The following is a 20,612-nucleotide window of genomic DNA, read 5'->3' on the forward strand; positions in this document are numbered from 1 at the left end:
GGAAAAAGCATATGACAGGGTGGATAGACAAGGATTGTGGAAAGCATTAAGAATATATGGAGTAGATGGGAAGTTGAATGCTGTGAAGAGTATGTATGAGGATGCTTAGGCTTCAGTGTGGGTGGATAGTGAAATAAGTGAATTTTTGTATTTGAATGTTGGGTTGAAACAGGGATGTGTCTAGTCTCCATGGTTGTTCAATCTGTATATGGATTAGGTTACAAAAGAGATACAAGGTAGGGCAGTGGATGTTGGAGTGGCCCTCGTGAGAGGGGGCAGTGTTTCGAAACTCCCTGTACTGTTGTTTGTAGATGATATTGTGTTGTTAAGTGAAGACGAAGAGGAGCTACAAGATTTGGTGGATGAGTTTGGGAGGGTGTGTAAGAAATGGAATCTAAAGGTGAATGTAGGTAAAAGTAAAGTTATGGTCTTCGAGAGAAGTGAAGTCAGTGAATGTACAGTGAGACTGGATGATGAGGAAATGGAAAACGTGAGTGCGTTTAAGTACTTGTGTAGTGTGATGAGTAAGGATGGAAGTTTGGAGAGTGAAGTGCTTGAAAGGGTACAACAAGGAAGGGAGGTTGGTGGTTCCTTGAAAACAATGATAAGAAACAGGGATGTGAGCATGGAAGTGAAAAAAGTTACTACCTGACAGTATTGTGATACCAACTCTAACGTATGGAAGTGAAGCTTGGAAGTTGTTGGAGGGACACAAGTCAGGGTGAGAGCAGTGGAAATGAGTTATTTGAATGGAGCCTGTGGAGTCACATGTAGAGACAGACTGACAAATGAGGATGTAAAGGAGCGTTGTGTTGTGGATGTGGATATGATAGGAAACTTAGGAGAAACACATTGAGATGGTTTGGCCATGTGAAGAGGATGGAGAGTGAGAGACTTACGAGGAGAGTGTATGTGAGTGAGGTAGAGGGGAGAGAGGGATGGGGAGGGCAAGGATGAGATGGAGGGATGGTGTGGAGAGGTACAGTATATGAGAGAGGGGGATGTGAGTTGGGAGCAAGGCAGTGAAATGGCGGGGGAAAGGGCGACGTGGAGGCATTTTGTTTGTTGTCACCCTGTATGGGATTAAGACATCTGGCAATAGATAAATAGATAAATATTTCAAGAACATCTTGAGTTATCAACATGAAATCTTCAGGGTATCAAGATTTTGCCGAAAACTTGGCCGGGTTAGAAAATGGGCACTCAGGGACAAGGTCAAGGTCACCAAAATGGCAGCGAGATATCAAATAGCTTTTATTGCCTGCATTTACTACCGTTGTATCTCATGAATGGCTGCAGCTATCAACATGAAATCTTCAGGGTATCAAGATATGACCAAAATCTTGTACTAGTTTGAAAATGGGCACTCAGGGTCTGGGTCAAGGTCATCAAAATGGCTGCCAAATGTCAACTACTTTTAATATAGATTGGCATTTTCTAAAACGTGGTGACTGAGTTTCATAGAATTTTGCGAAGTTTTCTTCTCATGTGGTTCGTAATTAGCTTGTAACTTGGCCAACAACATATTTTGCAGTGTGAATAGCATTTGGCTTCCAAATGCTTTCCTTTCATTTGAAAGAAGGTGTTCATTACTCTCATATTATGGCTTGGAGCAAAATTTACCACCATTTCTCCATCGTCATTCCTTTCCCCCACTCCGAATTTTCTCATGCATGCTTCTCCGTTTTTCAGTTTGTCAACTTTTGCATTGAAGTCTCTTATGAGTATGGTATATGTAATATTTTCTGCCTCTATAATCTGGAAGATATCAAAGAATGTTTCTATTTCTTTATGTAACCTTTGAGAAGTCGTTCATATCCTTATATTACTTTACAATTTTTCTTTTACATAGTCTAATTACAATCCATGCTACTCTGTCAGATACACTGCTAAATTTAAACAATGTTCTCTGCAAGATTTCTATTAATTAGAAATCCTACACCACTAACTCATTCATTTTTCCTTTGACTGTAGTAAAATATGGTAGGTAGTTGCTGTTTTGGAGCTGAATTTATTTTTCTTCTTTTCTGTGGGTCTCACTCAACCCAACAATATACCAACTTACATTTTCTATTTTAGTCATTAAGGTATCAAGTTTGTAATCTTCTGTGAGGCTTCAGCATTGTATGTGTAGATCTTCATGGATTTCAGTTTGCATAAAGTTGCAATCTCTGATTTGTCAAGACAGTGTGCCACTTTTGGTGGCACACTGCCCATAAGGGCAGGGGGCAATGCGATTGGACCTTTAGTAAACAGTGATCCAACAGGAACGTCCATTATCATTACCAGTCGAATTTATGTTTCGTGTGGGGATTGTCATAAATAATCTCACCTACCTGCCACATAGTTTCTCGTGAGAATTTTTGTGTCACCCTATTCAGTATATTCAATGGATCCTTAGATATCTATAGGGGTCCCATCGTCCATGGCATCTAAGACGGTACCTCCAAGTTTTTCTTTCTTAATAACAGAACAGATTAACCCTCATCCACCAGGGATTTTCTGCTATTGCCCACTCCTCCTTATGGGGAATTTCTGAGATTTTGGGAAAAAATCCCCTGATTCAAACCCTAAATTCCGGCAAAACTATTATAGCTAGAGAAAAAATTAAGTATACATAAGACTCACCAGCTCTTCCTCTTTCAAATGAAAGTATCGCGAGGTCTCCAGGTGCTCCCGTTTATGAGTAAGGATAAATTAAAGATGACTGGTTTGCTGTGTTCTGGCAGGCTAATCCGGTTGTGCACCATTGCCAGTGACCTTGGACTCACTGGTAGCATCGGCAGCACTGACCGGAGTGGTGATTGTAACACTGCCTGACCTCTCGGAATATTCCAATAATTTTTTCAACATTTCTTTACTCACTGTTATAAGGATGAGTCATCACCTCTTATATGTGGCTCCCCATACGGTTTTCCGCCCATTTCATAGTGCCACTATGCCCCATAGATGTATGGGAAAAGAGTATTTTCTGTACTCACTTCTTGCCTCAATTACAATAATTCCCCTCTACTACAGCCTTAAATTTGCACTCGACATCATGATTAAGGGTAATTGCACATTGAGAGGTAAATGCTCTGGCTGTTTCACGCAGTATGCTTGAGTATGAGGTAATTACCTGTACAGAAATTGTGACTAATTTCTACTAATCAAGGGCAACGTGAAAATATTACTAATCTTATACATTCATTGCCAGACGCCATGTATCCCAAACGGGGTGACCAAGGGTTTAGAGTTAATTGTTTTACAGGGAGGGGTACTAATCCTCCACCAACCCCACTTGACACTTAGGGAGAACGTTATGCCAACAGCATCTGGTGTTCCCAAGCGGTCACCCATCCAAGTACTAACCAGACCCAACGTTGCTTAACTTCGCTGATCAGACGGGAAGCGGTGTACTCAACGTGGTATGGCACACAACTTATATTTTTTGTACTTCACATCATAAATACGCTAATGCTCACATATTCAACATTATTTTCTGAGTAACGAGGGAAAAAATTTAGTTGCAGCCAACCAGGTCATTTTCTTTTTCTCCCAAGCACTTATGGTATTCTTTCATTGTACTAGATAGGGTTACTCAAGGTGTTTTCAATGTTTCACAAATAACCATAAAAAGTAACGCGTATTGCAATGCACTTGTAAAACTTATTATAAAACACTTATTTCATAACACATACTAGATATAACTTATATTGTCTTACATTTCACTTATGTATAAAAAACATTTGTGCATAACTGTTTACTGTTTACAATTTCCCACAGACCTGCTCAGTCACTGAGTCCTTTCCCTAGAGGTAAGGGCAGAACTTTCGTGGGGGTCGATGATGCAATTGGCCCCGTGCATGGAGGGCCAGAATTGGATGAGGAGGATAAGAAAGACATCACTCTACACTCTACCAGTGTTGTGTACAGATTGTGACGTTTGTCAGTGGGGTACCTTGGGTACCCACCTACTCTATGCTTGTCAAAGAAAATGGCCGCGAGTTCAAAGGGTGGCAGGAAGGTGCTTGCGGAATATCCCATCAGCCAGCGGCGCTTCGCGCCCTGAATCATGATGGCTATACACATCAGCTGGCAGTCAGGGGTTAAGGAAAATCAAATGAATTTAAAAAATAATCCATACACTAGATAACTGGCGTCCTCCATTAAAAAAAAATCTTTAACAATTGGGCTAGAACAGCTGTAGGTAGTAGTTTATGGAGAAACAATTCCAGGGAAGCGAGTTCCGGAGAGATACTGTTCAGGGAATATGTCTGTGTAACATTCCAGTCATAAGTCCTACCAGATGTCTGTGAAGCATAGGGATGGCATGGAGAGGTGGCACAATGGATGCAACTTCGTTTGATCATTTGCCATAAAAGTATCTTTAAAAATAATGCAAAGAAGGCAACACTCCTTATTACTTGTAGGGAAGGTAAGTCTATTTGTAGTAACAGGGTTATTCATTACTCCAGCAGCTTTATTTTGAATTTTGTCTACTTGTTTTCGTGCAACCTCTCCACATCCATTCACAAGGATGAGCAATATTCTAGCTGAAAGAGCACACGACTGTTTTAAATTATAGCTAGCTGCTCGTCAGTGAAGAAGTTACGGACTCTGTACAATAATCCAAGCTTCTTTGAGGCGGTTTTAGCAAGTGATCTGACATGAGAGGTCCAGCTGAGGGCATTGTTAAGTGAAACACCAGGAACTTCAACTCTTTTGGAGATGGGAATATTATTAGCATTGAAGGTAATATACGAATCTAGCAGTATCTGTCTATTAGTAAATTGTATATATTTGGTTTTACTAGCATTAAATAAGGCAGGTTTACTTCTCCCCATTGAGTGATCCTAGATGAGCCTTGATTTATGGAGATGGCTGCACTAAGTTGAGAGAGATATTAAACTTTGTGAATGTGTGTTTCAGTGTGAATGACCTGTGAAGGGTTGAGTCATGTGCAAATGAATGGATGGGATTGTGGGTGACAGATAAGAGATCATTAACATGAACTAGGAATAAGGTTGGCACCAGAACTGATCCTTGTGGCACGCCGGCATTAATTAAGTGGGAACTGGGATACACATCATCTGCTTTTACTTTTATTTTTGTGTCACTGAGATATGAGGAAAGCAGAGGAGCAAAGGACGTTAGTCCATAGCTAGGGAGTTTGAATACCAGGAAATGGTGTAATGCACTGGTGATAACTTTAGAATATCAAGGGCTACTGTATGAGTTTTTCTATGTTGGTCAGTTCATTGATGGCTGTTATGAATCAGGAGATTGAATATATCAATGGTGAATCTTTCTTGGCAAAAACCAACTTTTTATCACTAATTAAGCTGTTGGATTCAAGGTGTTGATCTAAGTGATGATTATAATTTCAAATACTTTACCAAGAGAATATGTGATAGCTATTGGTCTGTAATCAGATGGGTCAGAGGAACTTCCATGAAATACAAAATGAATAAGTAGGTATGCAAAGTCTGAATAATTTAGCTAGAACAGAGGCAAGTTCTCAGGAGCATTTTTTCAAAACAACCGGAGAAATTCCATCTGGGCCTGGAGCTTTGTTGGTTAGTAAATTGTCTAGGATGGATTTTACGTATTTAGTCTGTATCTAGTATGTATCTGCAAGGCCTTCCCCTGTCTACCACCCGGGAACACGCAAGGTGGCTGTGGTATCCTGTCCCTGAATTTTACACACACACACACACACACACACACACACACACACACATATATATATATATATATATATATATATATATATATATATATATATATATACAGTATGTGGTAGGTGGGGGCGCTTACCATCCACTCACTCGATGTAGTGCTGCTGTCGGGTGTCTGCCCTTTCCTCTCCTCCATCCTTCTTTCCTTCCATCCTCTTCTGTCTTCCTTTCCTTCATTCTTTCCTAGTCCTTCTGCCTACGGGTAACTTTACACTCCCTCTTCTGTCTTTCTTTCCTTCATTCTTTTCTCTTCCTTCTGCCTGTGAGTGACTCTACACTGAGTGACAAGCAAAATGGTTTCCTGTATACCAGGAAACCATTTACTACGCTGGGTGGTAACCATATAACTAAATTTTGGCGCCTGGTGGTTTGGTGGGTAATTATTACGCTCCAATCGGATTGAGCCGGTGAAGATTTATATCCAAGGGGTGGTTGGGGTTTATTGCTCATGTAATGCCACCCAGGGATGAGTGAGGCTGGTCACTCTCATCTTAAATGCCGGGACCAGCTGCCTAGCCCCGGGCTCCTACGCTCCTCATGGGGCAATGTAGGATTGGATGATAGATGGATCGGAGGGGACAAAATCTGCCCGCACTATGGGGTGGTACTACTACTCTGTGGCCAGGTTGTGTTAGGAAGAATACTGCCACCGTATTCCCTGCGTGTCGTAAAAGGCGACTAAAAGTGGCGGGGTGAGGGGACTAGGGACCCCCTCCCCTGTATTTTAAGCTCCTAAAAAGAGAGAGGCCCAAAAAACGGATGGGGGTTGAGTTATCCCCGTAACCTGAAGATTGGGTCTATGAATGTGCGTGGATATATTACGATTGAGGCTAAAAGGGAGGAGATTGGGGGAATGTTTGTGAGAAGAAAGTTGGATGTGTTAGCTTTGAGTGAAACGAAGATGAAAGGGAAAGGTGAGTCTATGTTTGGAAGTGTGAATGGAAAATTGTCAGGTGTTGATAAAGGAAGGGCAAGAGAAGGTGTGGCCTTGGTAGTAAGTCCAGAAGTACAGCAGTGTGTGATTGAATGGAAGGAGGTGTCATCGAGACTGATGTGGGTGAAAGCGAAATTTGAACGTGAGTTGTGGGTGTTTGTGAGTGCATATGGGCCTGGTAGTGAAAGGGATGAAGAAGAGAGGGAGTCTTTCTGGAATGATGTTGATGTCTGCAGAGTTTTGGAGCAAATGTGAATGTGGTAATGATGGGAGATTTGAATGCTAGAGTGGGAAATGTAGGAGTTGAAGGTGTAGTTGGTATGCATGGTGTGCCTGGAAGAAATGAAAATGGGGAACGAATGATAGGGATGTGCGTTGAGCGAGAGATGGTGATTGGAAATACCCTGTTTGAGAAGAAAGATATTTATTACTATACATGAGTGAGACAGGAGGGTGGAAGGGTTGTTGACAGAGCATTGATGGACTATGTGGCTGTGTCCAGGAATATGATAGGAAGATTGTTGGATGTGAGAGTTCTGAGAGGGGAGGGTGGAGGTTTGTCAGACCATTACCTGATGGAGGGAAAGTTAAGAGTAGGTAAGAGATGGGTGAGAGCGAGGAGGGATAGGTATGGTAGGGAGGATTCATAGTGAGTGAGTTGTATAAAAGAGAGAAAATGATAGAGAATCAGGAGAAATTGAAAGATGAGTGGAACGCAGTGAAAGATCTGGAAAATGGCAGTGTGGAGGAGGAATGGCAGTGTGCAGTGGTGGGGCATGCAGAAGAGGTGTGCGGTGTGAGACGTGTGGGTGGTGGTGTAAGAAAAGGAAGTGAATGGTGGTGCGAGCAAGTAAGTATTGCTGTGGCTGAGAAGAGATGTGCATATGAAGAGTGGCTCCAGAGGAAGGATGAGGTGTCATATGAGAGGTATAAGGAAAAGAGGAATAGGGCGAGAAGGGCTGTGCGTGATGATAAAGTGGCAGCAGATGAGAGGTGGGGTAGGCGGCTAACTGAGAATTTTCAACAGAAAAGGAAAATGTCTTGGAAGGAGGTGAAAAGGGTGCAAAAGGGAGAGTCTGGGAAGGAAGAGCGACTAAAAGCAGAGGATGGAAGGATGTTAACTGAGATGGATGCAGTAAGGAAGGGATGGGCAGAGTATTTTGAAAGATTGTTAAATGTAAAGGAGGAAAGGGTGGCTGAGATTGTGGCAGATGGAAAGGTGCAAGGAAAAAATGTGTTGGGAGAGTTGAATGATTCTTTGATCACGAAGGAGGAAGTGGAGGAGGCAGTAAAGGAGATAAAAAAAGGGAAAGCTGCAGGTATTGAAGGGTGTTCTTGGAATGCCTGAAGGATGGTGAAGTGGCTATTGTTGAATGGTTAGTAAGATTGTTGAATGTGTTCTTTGTGAAAGGTATGGTGCCAATTGAGTAGGCAAGTGCTTGTGTGGTCCCGTTGTATAAAGGCAAGGGTGATAAGTATGAATGTACTAGCTTTAGGGTATAAGACTATTGAGAGTTGTTGGTAAGGTGTATGGTTGAGTGTTAATTAAGAGAATTAGAGAGGGTACAGAGGGAGTGATTGGTGATGAACAGTGTGGCTTTAGGAGAGGGAGGGGATGCATGGATCAGGTGTTTGCTGTGAGACAACTGTGTGAAAAGTATTTGGCGAAAGGCAAGGATGTGTTTTGGGCATTCATGGATTTAGAGAAAGCGTATGATAGAATTGATAGAGGTTTTGTGGACTGTTTTAAGATTGTATGGACTTGATGGTAGGTTACTAAAAGGGGTGAACAGTTTTTATGTAAATAGTAGAGCATGTGTAAGAGTGGGAAATGCTGTGAGTGATAGGTTTCCTGTGAGAGTGGGGCTGCGACAGGGATGTGTGATGTCGCCTTGGTTGTTTAATATTTATATGTATGGTGTTGTAAGGGAGGTGAATGCAAGAGTTTTAGGTGGAGGTCTGAGTCTGGTGAATGTTGATGGTGGAGAGTGGAATCTGAAGCAGCTGCTGTTTGCAGATGATACTGCACTGGTGGCAGATTCAGAGGAGAGATTGAGGCAGTTGGTAGAGGAGTTTGGAAGGGTGTGTGAAAGGAGGAATTTGACAGTAAATGAGATTAAGAGTTCAATAATGAAGTGTACGAGGTTAGTAGGTGGTAGGGGGATGAATATAGTTCTGAATGGTGAGTTGCTTGAGGAGGTAGAATGTTTTAAATAGTTAGGGTCACATGTTGCTGTGGATGGAAGAATAGATGCAGAAGTGAAGTTTAGAATGAATGAAGTAGGAAAGGTGCTGGGAGGAATGAAGGAAGTGTTTAGATGTCGTTCGCTTAGAATGGATGTAAAGAGAAGGCTGTATGAGGGTGTTGTGGTACCGACTGTGTTATATGGGCCTGAAACATGGAATATGGGTGTACCAGAGAGGAAAAGATGAAAGGTAATGGAGATGAGGTGTCTGAGGAGTATGTGTGGAGTGACGCATATGGATTAAGTACGAAATGATGAAGTGCGAAGGAGAACTGGAGTTGTTTGGGAGATGGCTGATAAAGTTGAGCAGAGGGTGTTGCGATGGTTTGGGCATATGGAGAGAATGGATAATGAGCGATTGGTGAAAAAGATAACTAGATCTGATGTGAGAGGTGTAAGGCTGAGAGGGAGACCATGAATAGGATGGATGGACAGTGTGAAGATGAGCTGGATGCGAGAGGGATGTCTGTTGAGCATGGAAGAGTGGATGTGTGTGACAGAAATAAATGGAGAGAAATTGTGAATGAATAAATGATGACGCAGCCCTGAGGGGATATTTTCCCGCATTTAGTCTAATCAGCTAGTCAGGTTAGGTGCAGGTAAGGGGATGGGTCTATAATGATGTGGCAGGGGTAAACCAGCTCTGCTGTCGGGCCCTGCTACGGATGTCACTGATTGCACTGCTCAGTTGACACTTGTGCAGTGTGGTGCAGTGAGAATCTGTACCTTCTCCCCTTTGGGGCTAAGATGCGAATGAATGTGTTTGAATGGATGAGTAAATGGGGAGTGTGTCGTCCTGTCTCGGCTACCTCTCTTTCCTTGGGGGAAGCAACCTAGGTATATATATATATATATATATATATATATATATATTATGCGAGGAAGATGGAACCAAAGGATAAGCAGGCAAATGTTCCTTAAAAAAAATAAAAAAGAGTCAAATTGAAGATCCATTCATTTTGAGATGCCTGGACACAATCCGTTTGAAAGACTGGACTGCATAGGAAGTAGGAAATACAGACAGAGGGAGACAGTTCCAGAGTTGACCTGTTGCATAAATGAAGGACTGGGAGTAACGGTTAACTCTTGCATTAGAGAGTTGGACAGAGAAGGGATGAGAGTTTGTTGCTAGAAGAGTGCTTTGCACCCCTCGTAGAGGTAGAGGGATGCAAGTAGACAGTTCAGAGGACCAGTGACCAATGAAGTAGCAATAGAAAAGACATAAAGAGGCAACAGTGCGGTGAAGAGACTGAGGTTGAAGAGAGCCAGTAAGAGGAAGAGAGTTGATGAGACGAATAGCATTTGACTCCACCTTATTGAGAAGACCTCTATGTGGGGAGCCTCCCTACACATGATTGTTGTACTCTAAACAGGGGCGAGTAAAACCCGTGTATAAAATCAACAACTGTGCAGAGGAACAGAAGGCTTGGAGTCGGCTTAGCACACCTAATCTCTTGGAAGCAGATTTTACAAGAGATGCAATATGATCTTTCCAAGATAAGTCCCGTGTGAATGAAACCCAAAGCATTTTCAAGGATGATGCAGGATTGAGCAGGATTTTATTAAATATTAGTTGATACTCCTGTGGAAGTTTTTGATGGGTTCATAGGTGTAAAAACTGAGTCTTTGATGCATTAAAAACATTATTATTTTTGTCCTAGTCAGAGTTACAAGCCAAGTCAGACGTTAGGTGTGCCATTGCCTCATCCCTTGTTTGTTGAAGTAACTGCTGAGATGGACGTTGTGGAAACCGAATGGAAAGGTGAAGTGTGGAATCATCAGTGTACAAGTGGATAGGATTAGATGCACATCTTAGAAGATTATTAATGAATAAAAGGAAGAGAGTTGGTGATAGGACAGAGCCCTGAGGAACACCATTGTTCATAGATCTAGAAGAATGATGGCCGTCTACAACAGCAGCTGCAGAACGACCAAAAAGGAAGCTATAGATGAAGGCACAGAGAGAAGTATAGGAACCGTAAGAGGGTAGTTTGGAAAATAAAGATTTATGCCAGACTCGATCGAAAGCCTTTGAGATGTCAAGTGCAATGGCAAAGCTTTTGCCAAATCCCGAAAGGAGAATGACCAGGAGTCTGAAGGGTGGGTGAGAAGATTGCAAGTGGATCATCCCTGACGGAACCCATAGTGACGATCAGAAGAAAGGTTGTGATAGGAAAGATGCTTTAAAATTTTTCTGTTAAGAATAGACTCGAAAACTTTTGAGACACAGGATTCTAAAGCAATTGGATGATAGTTAGAGGGCTGGCAATGGTTACCCTTCTTTGGGACTACCAGAATGACAGCAAACTTCCATCAAGAAGGAAGGGTACAAGTTGAAAGAGTAAGGGAAAAGAGTTTACCTAAGCAGGGTGTAAGCACAGAAGCACAGTTCTTGAGGACAACAAGAGGGACTCCATCAGGCCCATATGCCTTGTTAGTATTGAGGCCAGTGATGGCAGAAAATACATCAGCTGAAGAAATTTTAATGTCAGCCATTAGGAAGTTTGAGGGAGGAAGTGATGGAGGAACAGCACTGGAATCATCTAAGGTGGAACTGGAGGAGAAAGTCTGAGTGGAGAGAACTGCTTTATCAGTCGATGAAATAGCTACAGAGCCATCAGAACAGGAAAGAGGAGGGAAGGATGATGAGGTAAAGTTGTTAGAAAGGCTTTTGGCAAGGTGCCAGAAGGAGTGGGAAGAATTCGAGTTGGAGATATGAGAGCACTTATTTTTAGCAGAGCGAAGAACAGACTTTGCACGATTCCAGGCAGAAACATAATAAAAGATGTGATCAGGGGTGGGTTGGCTCCAGTACCTATTTATAGGGCCTCTCCTTGTTGCGGACAGCATTAGAACAAGCGTGATTAAACCAAGGCTTTTTTGCATTAGTCAAAGGATGTGAGAAAGGAATGTATGCTTCCATGCCAGAGAGAATAATATCCATAATGCGCAAGGTATACTCAGATGGCTTCCGGCCTTGGAAGCAATAATCATTCCAGGGAAAATCAAAGAGGTACTACCTGAGGGCCTCCCAATCAGCAGCTCCAAAGTGCCACAGACGACGTTGCTTTGGAGGGTCCACAGGCCATACCAGAGCAATACCACAGGTTAAGGTAATAAGGTTATGATCGGAGGAGCCCAATGGAGAGAAAAGATTAACAGTTTAAGCAGAAGGATTATTTATAAGGATGAGGTCAAGTATGTTTGGGCTCTCTCCAAAGTGGTCAGGGATACAGGTACGGTACTGTACAAGCTGGTCTAGGTCATTAAGGATAGAAAAGATGTAGGCTTATTCACCTGGCGATTCAGTGAAAGGAAAGGAGAGCCAAATGTGGTCGTGAACATTGAAATCTCCTAGAATGGAGATCTCAGAGAAAGGGGAAATGGATAGAATGTGTTCCTTCGTAGAAGTAAGACTGCCGAAGAATTTTTAATAGTCAGTAGTATAAGGAGATAAGTAAACAATGCAGATGTATTTAGTCAGAGAATGACAGGAGAGCCGAAGCCAGAGAATAGAGAATTCAGAATAATCAAGTTCAGGAACATGAGAGCAAGATAGGTCGTTGAGTACATATACACAACATCCACCTTTGGCTTTGAAATGAGTATAGAGAAAGGAGGAGGTTACAGAAAAGGGCTTGCTGTCTGTTGCCTCAGACAGCTGAGTCTTGGTAAGGAAGTGAATGTGAGGTTTAGAGGAGGAGAGGTGGTGTTTGACAGTGAGAAAGTTAGAGGAAAGGCCGCGAATGTTGCAGAAATGAAGAAGTGAGTCAGACAGTGGATCCAGGCAGCTCAAAGAGTCGTCATCGGGAGAGGGGCGGATGGTGGGAACATTTATGGTCCCCCCCCCCTTGGGACTCCGAGGCATGGTTTTGGTGTACCATTTTTTTTTTTTTTTTTTTTTTTGAAAAGGAAGTGTAGTGTGTGCTGTGCATGTAGATTGGTGTTGACAGTTAAAGAAACTTGTACTGGAGAGCATGCTGGCCTACCTTCTGTGTTACTGAAACACTGAAAAGTTTAGCAAAGGGGGAAGGTCAGGCTAGTCCCGAGGGCTGATGAAACGGGAGCTGCAGCTCTCCCTTGTCATTAGTTTTCCATCCACCTTGGGAGTGCTGCATTGCTCGACTGGTGATATATATATATATATATATATATATATATATATATATATATATAGATAGATAGATAGATAGATAGATAGATAGATACAAAGATAGATAGATAGATAGATAGATAGATAGGTAGATAGACGGATAGATATATAGATAAATAAATAGATATCCTCGTTCATCATGATGATCATCAGCCATTACAAGTACACTGCTGAACAAAGGCCTCCCCCAACCTTCTCCACGAATTCCTTGACGGAGCCAATCTTTGCCACGTTTTTCCTGCAAGTTTCTGTATCTCATCTCTCCACGTTCTGCCTGGCCTTTCTCTGCTACGCTTACAATCTCCTGGTGTCCAGTCAGTCAGCCTCTTGCTTCATCAGTTATCCCTTATTCTTGTGACATGGCCTGCCCACCTCCATTTCTGTTCTTTTATAACGTCAATAATATCTTGGACTTTAACCTGCTCTCTCACCCAAGTTAATCTTTTTCTGTCACTTAAAGATATTCCCAAGATTGACGTTTCCATTGCTCTGAGAACGGATTAAATTATTTTCCATCGACGTTGTTAGTTTCCAGGTCTCACAACCATACGTCATAGGTGGAACTATATATTCATTATGCACTTTTCGTTTCATACAAAGTGGCAAGCTACTTTTCATAATCTCTCTCTCTCTCTCTCTCTCTCTCTCTCTCTCTCTCTCTCTCTCTCTCGGGCTCCACCGCATATACTTGATGAGGTGGCACGCACACGCATACACACACACACACACACACACACACACACACACACACACAGAAAGAGAGGGAGAGAGCTTTGTGTATTTTAGAAAACAATATTTCTAGTAAATTCCTTATCTACGCGCGGTTGTAGGCTAAACAAGGAAATGAATTGAACGCATCTGGGGACAATATCAGTAGATCAAAATATGGGCTTCGGATAGAGGACAGAAGGATCGGACTAGTAAATTTACGCTAAACTCTGCGTTGTGTGGGTGGTGCCTGTAAATTTCTTCGGATTAAAAAAAAAAGGTCAGATTTTCTTGGTGTAACCATTTGTTCTTAGAAAAAAAAAATGCAAAAAACACGAAAATAAATGTTACTGGAATGTTGGTGTGCACATGTTTTGAAAGTTTTCTTTTTCAAAATGGTTGTAACAGTCTTGTCTCGTGTATTATCTACCTCTCTTCCCTTCCTTTCTTCGCCCATCTTCTTCCCCGTTCATTTTAACTCCCTCTTTCTCATCACTTCCCATCTGTTCACCTCGTCCCTTTTTCTTTTCCAATTCAGTCCTTTTTCAAATCCTTTCTCGCTCCATTCCCTCCCTCCCCTTCTCTCTCTCTCTCTCTCTCTCTCTCTCTCTCTCTCTCTTTTCACTCCCTACCTCTCTTCCATCCCCTTCTTCCCTTTCTCTCCTCCACTGTCTTCCTCCCTTACACTTCCTGATAATATTATATTTCATTCTATTCCTCTTTACCACTCCCTCCCTCCTTTCAGCTCATTCTTACGTTTCCCTTTTTTCGGTTTCCTCGTCTTTTCCACTTCCTCACTCCTACCTCTCATTCATGTCGTGCCTGGTTTTAGCTTCCTTCATTTCCCATTCCCTTACTGTTTTGAACACTTGCTCCCTCCCTCTCTTTCGCTACCTCCATTTCTTCCAGTTCCATCCTCTCTTTCACATGCTTCCTCTTTTCCTCTTCCTTTTCCTATGCTAGTGCTTTCCTTTCTTGCATTTCCTTCACGTCCGACTCTTTCTTCCCCTCAGCTTTTTTTTCCTTTCCTCTACCTCTGTCTCTTACTTTCCCTCAACGCCCTTCCTTTACTTCCCACATTCCCTGAGCTTCTCCTTCTCTTTCTTTCTCTGCACGTTTCCACCTCACTTCTTTTTGTACGTTGTTATAGTTTTGTGTGTCTTATATTCATTCCAGCTATTTTCTCTTCTTCCCATCGCTTCCCCGTTTCGTTTCCTCTTTCTAGCAACATACTGTCTTCTCATTCTCTAAACCCCTGCCTCTACTTCTCCTTCGCCTTCATCCCTTCTGTACAATATTCATATTTTGTTTCATTCTCTCCCAAGAAAGTTCTCCTATTACTCTTTTTCTTCCCCCCCCCCCCTCTTTTTTTTTCATCCTCCTTCGCCCTCCACCTTACACAAAAGCACTTCTGTCTTGTCTTTCTTTACGTATCGCCATCATCGTCCTCCTCTTCCTCCTCCAACTGCTCAGAACTATTCCCCACATTCCTTTTGCACATCTATTTCTCTAGAGGGGAGGCTTATCGATCTTCGAAGGTGTTCGACCCAGAGGGATTTTCGCGTTTACGTAGTAACAATTAGTCGGCTAGCATTTACAATATATACGGAATATATATGAGGTGAAACCAAGAATCCGGGAGCTTGAATGACTTGTGAACAACTGAGAAGCTAATTTCATTGGTCATGCTGTTGATAGATCTCCCACTTTCATACCATATCTTTCTTTGTGTCTTCGTCGTACTTCACCCCAAGTTTTGGTGGCAGAGAAAAAGGCTAGTGTGATGATGGTTCACTCCTTTTTTATCATGACGTCTTAATTCCGTTTATTGTTGCCACTCCTACTCAAGCATATTCAGTCAGAGATTTCCTTAGTGGTGTAGGGGTTAATAAACGCCGGATGTAGCCCCTCCAATTCCATATGTCACTTTCATCGGAAAAAATGTCGTTTGGAGTTAGAAGAAAGGAAGGAGATAATGTGTCCTGGGACTGAAAGGGCGAAGTACGATTATTGCAGTCATAATCTTGATTCATCTGTACGATTGGATTTAGCTTGAAAGACCTCTGTGATCGCAGTGATCGAACACCGTCGTTACGAGCACCAGTATCTCATAATTCTTGCTATCGCCATCTAGTTTGATAGGCTACATATACCGTAACAACAGACAAAAAAAATCACATTCCGCAAATTTTGCTTCCAAGCGAGAGGGGAAAAAAAGAAAAAAGAAGGCACTCCCACATAATCGAACACCGTTGACGGGATATAGTCTACAGGTCGGGCAAGTGACCTTGATCTGTGAACTTAACCATCGAGAGACTGCTCTGAATGTTGAAGTAATTAAATCACGTCTGACGCTTAACCCTATACTAAGATTGCTATCAAAATAATCAAAATTGTTTGGACAGACACGCTTCTGTAGCCTTGAACTTTAAGCTTTCGTGAATACAACACGTAGAGGTATGCATAGCATCACACTAGCCAACCGTTTCAGCATGATGACAGCCGTGTTGTATATTCCTGATACCGCCATATGATATTACTAAACTCATGATCCATCCCCTCATAGTTAATTAAACATATTCTTAAGTCTCCTTTACCTTTAAAAAAAAAAAGACATTTTTCCCTATTGCATTACTGCTGTCGCCAAATTGGTTTAGCCTACCCTTTTATTCCCACGATGTATATATTCTTGCAGTTTACAAATGATTGTATGTACCTTTACAGCTTTGTTCGAACTTAAATATCCTTTATATATATATATGAATAAAACTGTCTGGTGTAGAATGAATACATCTAATATTACCGTACTGTAAATCCTGGAAGTGAACAGGTGGAGATAGACCTACCAGTAGTGAAGTAGGTTAATGGGGACCTTCTTAACCTCTTCAGTGTGATCATGTAATTTAAGTTTATTCTTAGTGATTTTCAGACGACTTTATTTAACTTAGATGAACCATTTGGGGCCAGAAAGGTTAAGTATTGCCTTCATAAAGCGCGTCATTATAGGAGGATTCCACAAAGCATTAACAGACTCGTCAGAAACTAGAAGTGGAATCTGAAAAATACTTCACTAAATTGAAGGTGTTAACCATTCAACTGCCAGTAGTCTTCTCGCCAGAGCAAAATCTTTTTGTGCTAATTTGGGTGAAATTCTCACGGTGTCAGTAAAAAGGAAAGGGCCTTTTCATATTTTCTATTTGAGTAGCATCGTTAAGCCAAAAACATTATATATATATATATATATATATCTATATATATATATATATATATATATATATATATATATATATATCTGTATCTCTATATATATCTATATACACACACACACACACACACACACACACACACACACAAGTGGATATCAGAACAGCAGCAAGTCAAAGGCGTCACAGACCGAGTAGAAACATTACAAGCTTTCATTTAAGTTCGTCTTCTCTTATTATAGACACACAGCCATTAATATAATCTTGTGTGTGTGTGTGTGTGTGTGTGTGTGTGTGTGTGTGTGTGACTGGCGCAGCCAGTGGGGGGTCACGGGGGGGCGATTCCCCCCCCCCCGAAATTTCTACGTGTGCTCGAGAATAGACTGAAATCTTAAATGTTGAATACTTGTTTAATCCAGGGTGTAATACTCAGTACGTCACATATTTGGAGAACTGAAAAAATATGCAATTCTGAGTAAAAAGTCTTGTATACACATATACTTTTTAAGACTTACTCTACTTTAAGAGCGAGACAGATATTCGAATTTACGCACGGGAAGCCGTTGGCGCCCAGACGGGTGAGGAGAGGAGGCAGGAAAGAAAGCAAGAAATGTGTGCCGCTCTGCAAAATTTTCAGTTTTTTAATGTACCTTATGACACATTATCTTCAAAATGGGAAACTCTGCTACTAATAGGTTTTTGTAATTAACCCCTTAACCGCGGGGCGTCATTTTCGTGACGCTTGGGAGCAAGGGATCATACCGCGGGGCGTCGCTTTTGTGATTCTGTGTTATTTTGAATTCACCCGGGCTTCCAAGTGGGGGCTTGTATCATCTATCAGTACTGCCAATGTCCAACACTAGTCAGCACTCCTAATCTCATCTGTACTCCCATCCATTGTTGACAATTTAGCCATTTCTCCCCGTTCTTGACTCCCCTCCCTACCCCCCCTCCATTACCCTATCCTCTCGCCTGACCGGCCGTGCTACAGCTAAGTAAATCTTCCCTGGAATTTTTCACTGATTTCATCCATTGAAATAAGCCCTATGTCCTATTCTTATACCAAATAATAAATACAAGAAAGAAATAAGGTAAGTGAGAGTGCCATACACCTGGAATTGGCTAATTATCACCTGACAACACCTCATGTGCACTCGTTCGCTAATTTTCGCTGTTTTTTTCCCCTTGAAATATGCTGTATAATCTATTTTCGTAATAAATATACATGTAAGGAGGGAAGGGAGAAGCCTAAGTGATATTTACATTCACCTGGAACTACCTAATTTATAATGTATTGTCTAGATTTCCTGCCAATCATTTGTGCTATACATAGCTGTTTCAAGAGCTAACATTGGTAGCACTGAATATCCCCTAAGTAGGCCTCTACCACGGCCCTCCCTTATCAGTTTACTCTCATCTTCCGAAGCAGAGGTACGTCTGTTTCTTCTTGCTGACTTCAGGGACTTTTTCACCCCCGTGCAAAGGGCCCTGTGACCTTTACCCCCTACTAAACCTCGTGTGGAAAGAGGTAAAGGGCTGACAATTGATAAAAGAGTGACTACGATCTTTCTATTGAATAAAACAGTGCAAGTGGAATTGTAAATAATGTGTAATTAATGTGTAAACAGCAAGTGAAAGTAATGAATGTAAATATACGTGAACAATGGAAAATAGTTTTATAAGTTACTTCAAGTAACAGTGCATAACACAGTGTAAATAAAATGGAAATGTAAATAACGTAAATAAAATAGAGAACGTAAATAGAAATGTAAATGAGTAGTATTATAAGAATACGAGTATATACCCTAGGAGTAATGAAAGTGAAAGTTTCACTCTAGCATGTCTGAATACTATGAGTTATGAGAGTGAAGATGAAAGTGACATTCACTCTCAATGCTAGTATACAGGACGAGAAAGTGAGTGCTACGTATTTTACTGAAAGAAATTGAATCCCTACAGTGACAATAAACTAATACTACTGAATGAAACTTATGGATAAAGACTAGATATATATAAGTGTTATATAGTAATAGAAATATAAAGTGTGAGGGGTTTTATGAATAATAAATGACAGAGTACCAAGAGCGAACTAGTGCCAGTGCGACGGTCAGACGCGCTCGTAATTTTCATTGCTTTCACAGTGGGTTTTTTTTTGGAGTATGGATCCCAAACTACTTGAAAATCATAGAGTAGTGTTTATAGTGTTAATATCTGGCTGTGGTAATCATATTACGGGTTGTCGGGAAGTGTAAAGTGGAAACTTCGTTACCCAACTTCAGAGGTCTCCACAAGTCCTACGGTAACTGACGAAGGCTCAACAAACATTCCAGGAGAAAGCTGAAGGTATGTGCCATAAGCATATGTAATTTTAATATTCTAGATCTAATAACTGATTTTTGGCAAATATTTTTTGAGAGTCTGTCGGAGCCCGAATAACCCCGCGGCACACGCAAAACATCGGTAAACATGCCCGCGGTGTAGGGGTTAACTAGTTAGGAGTACCTGTGGGCATGTAGGCCTACACGTGGCAGAACTGGCAAGAAAAATTAACTATTATGGCAACGTTTACCGGCCATCAGCTGAGTGTCAATTGCTCATCACCCGCCTGCGCTATCAGTCATCAGTCAATTCTCATCATGTTGTATTGTAACAGTGACCAGACCATACAACTTGCTAATTATGCTAGTTGCACACTGTGAAAAGACATATTCCGTGGGTTTCCCTGGATCACTTTATTATGAAACAGGAGCAGCCGTAGCAATCAAGTATATTGGACTTCATGAGTTCAGGTTCTAAAAGGTCAGTTTATGTTTTGCAAATGCATTACATTGTAGAGGATATTATTACTGCCCGTAATAATAACAAATGATAATGTCATGCCATGAGCTCTGCATAAGTGTAGGTGCACGCAGAAACTGAAGCTAATGATTGCTGATGATTTTCCTTGTGATATATTTCAGTCTTTAGCTACCTGTGCCCTGTGTGGCAACCATCACTGAACTAAGTGAATTATTTAACAGACGATGGATTTTCATAGCCATTTACGTTGAGTGTGGTGAGTTGGGAAAGCGCGGGACATGGGGTGAGTTGGAACAATGGGCACTGCAATGACAAATGTCAAGACATTTCCATTTTATGGCGCGCACTCAATAGCCCTGCCCCAACTTTACAAATTTTGGTAATACTAGTTTTCTGTAGAACCACGAATAATGCAAGAAAAATGTACAATTATGAAAGGGTAGCATTTTGACCCTTGTAGAATTTCTTTTTTGAAAATACATATATTTTGCCAATTTTTCTCTCCCACAGTCAGTTTTAGAGCTAAAGGTCTACTTTTTGGTGTGTGAAATCTTCAGTTGTTATAGTTTTTGTGATTTATCGAGAAAATGTTTTTTTTTTTCTTTCTTTCAGCAGAGCAGTGCTAAGGGATTAATAGACAATAATTGTCCTGACTCGCCCACCGTTTTTTTTTTTTTTTTTTTTTTTTTTATAACCCAGTGTGAGTTGGAACAACAATTTCATTTGTGATTTTCGCAAGGAAAAACCTACTTTTCATGCATTATATACCACTATATTATATAGTTTGCTATATTTACGATGGTTTGGGGTGTCAACAAGTAGATATTTCTCATTTTCAGGTTGCATGCA

General features: G+C 41.3%; 1 non-coding gene across 1 annotated transcript; it reads right to left on the reverse strand.

Annotated features, from left to right (window-relative positions):
* Positions 1-3,302: 3,302 nt before the first annotated feature.
* Positions 3,303-3,421, reverse strand: LOC145405953 (5S ribosomal RNA). The gene has a single exon (XR_013898488.1). It is a non-coding gene; the product is annotated as a 5S ribosomal RNA (ribosomal RNA).
* Positions 3,422-20,612: the final 17,191 nt, after the last annotated feature.

The sequence above is a fragment of the Coenobita brevimanus genome, chromosome 68, assembly GCF_032717465.1.
Source record: "Coenobita brevimanus isolate Jiangsu-jjx chromosome 68, ASM3271746v2, whole genome shotgun sequence".
Lineage (NCBI taxonomy): Eukaryota > Metazoa > Arthropoda > Malacostraca > Decapoda > Coenobitidae > Coenobita > Coenobita brevimanus.